Below are 2,233 nucleotides of genomic sequence, written 5' to 3'. Positions count from 1 at the left end.
AGCGTCTTCTCAACTGCCTTTTATTCAAAATAAAATATGTATTTTACTTATGTAAAATAACATTAATTCAATTTTACAAAGACAGTGTACATTAATCAGCATAATCAGAAAAGTGGTCAATTTCCTGAAAACACATGGACAACATAGGACTTCAGTAACGGCCTTCTTTTTAATTGACTTGCTGACACTTGCAACTACATTTTAAATCCATTAAACAGTAGGTATCACACTTGATTCACGTTTAAACATGGGGTTCCTCATGATATGTTGTTTAGTTTTTATTAGGCCCTAAATCCACAAATTGGCAATATTCAAGTTTTAAATGTGTGTTTTTATTTTGAAAGTAAAATCACCAGGCAGGAAGTGATTTTGATGCTAAACTGCAGATTTTATCTTGGCAACAGATTCATGGCACACGTTTATATGGCCTCAATGAATCTTATAGTGTCTAATTCATTTGAATTGAATTGAATTGAATTGAATTGAATTGAATTGAATTGAATTGAATTGAATTGAATTAAAAAACTTTCAGTTGTTGACACTGTGTTAGAAATGTGCCATCAGTGTAAAATAATATCAACTAAACTGGCACCAAATCTATTATGTAGGTTTAGGCTCATTTTGGGGGCTGTGTGTAGTGTTAGGTTACAATAATAAGGTTTAAGAGCGTCCATAGTGCTTTGGACAAATAGTGAAAAAAAAGACATTTGTTTTCGTAAAGAATGTAAATATATGCAACTCAAAATTATGCTGAGAAAATTCTTAATATAGGGTCCATCTGAAATTAGGATATATCATTATATAAATTCAACAGCAGTACCCCAGGTGGTTTTCGCCCATTCAAAACCGACATAAAGCAGTAACAAAGTGGCACTTGTCGAAGCTGAAGCTGAGTTGAACCTAACCCTCGGTATGGACTTGTGTGTATGGTTCCCATACAGCAGGGAGCAGTATAGTCCATTAAAGCTCCTCCCATGCTGCGGGATGCTTGGAATCAGTGTGCGTGCACGGAGGACATAAGCAGCCCAGAACAGTCGGTTATCAAAAAGAAGGCCACTGTGTCGGAAAAAGAAGGTAAAACTGGAATGAGTCCTACTCATCAACGGAACAAACCTGCTGATGAAACTAGTTATATGAGGAATATAAAGGAGTCATCACTCAAGAGGGCAATTCTGCAACAATTAACAAGGCGAGGGAGATAGCTTGGCATAAACATTTTTGACAGATTAAATTTGTAAATTACACAAGGCTGCATAGGTGGTTAGTGATGGTCTAGAGGTCAGAGCGGCGAGTTTATAACCAGAGGGATAATAGGTCCCCTTAAACAGGTAGGATTGATATAGCTGGAAAAGTGAGGAGCGGCGCTTGTTGTTGTTGTTGTTTTGCTAATAAATGAACATTCAGATCACTAACTGTGGCTATATTATCAGCAGGATAGATAATATCAGATGCATGTTTAACATTATGGTGTTGGCAACTTTTCTTTTTCACAGGATGTCCGTCCGATTTATAAGCATTATTGAAAGTTAAAAATTGAGAAGTTGCAGTTGGCGATGAAGAAACTGGAGAAAGATATAAGTACAGTGGAACCCGCTTATAGTGATCACGTCTGACCGGGTCAAATATCACTATAAGCGGGTGATTATTATAACCGATAATTTTTTCTTTATTTTTTATGCAGAATAGCATATAATTGACATTTGAATATTTATTAGCTTACATGAATATAAAGTAATGAAATGGAATTATTGAATTTTACTGAATTTTATTGTCTCTTTCTAAATACAGTACAGCTGTTTCAAACCTTTCCTTAGATTTCATAAACTTCGAGGAGACTTGACATAGAGAGATAATTACTTTCTGCCTTCGTCATGATTTCAATGTGCACGCAGCAGCAGTCTCAGATGGGCAATAATGGTGCCGCAGCTGCCTTTCATGGGAGTATAGTTACTGTAAATTACCGTTGTTTTAAAATGTTTTTCTATATGTTGCTATGTATGAAGACACCCAAAATGAACTCTGAAAGTGGTCTACTTGATTACTGTAGGCGAATTATTTAAACAGCATAAATACTGTATATTAATGATTCTGTGCCGAGCTTTTTGATCTATATAAGCAGCTAATCACTGCAGCAGTTTCCATCGTATACATTTAAACACAGCAGAAGGTCATGGTTTTGACTTTGTTTAATTTTCTTTCTGTCTTCACAGCTTGAACAAAATCAGTGAATGAA

The sequence above is a fragment of the Thunnus albacares genome, chromosome 5 (genome assembly GCF_914725855.1).
Source record: "Thunnus albacares chromosome 5, fThuAlb1.1, whole genome shotgun sequence".
In the NCBI taxonomy this organism is placed as follows: Eukaryota; Metazoa; Chordata; class Actinopteri; order Scombriformes; family Scombridae; genus Thunnus; species Thunnus albacares.
Note: the sequence above shows the minus strand (reverse complement) of the source record.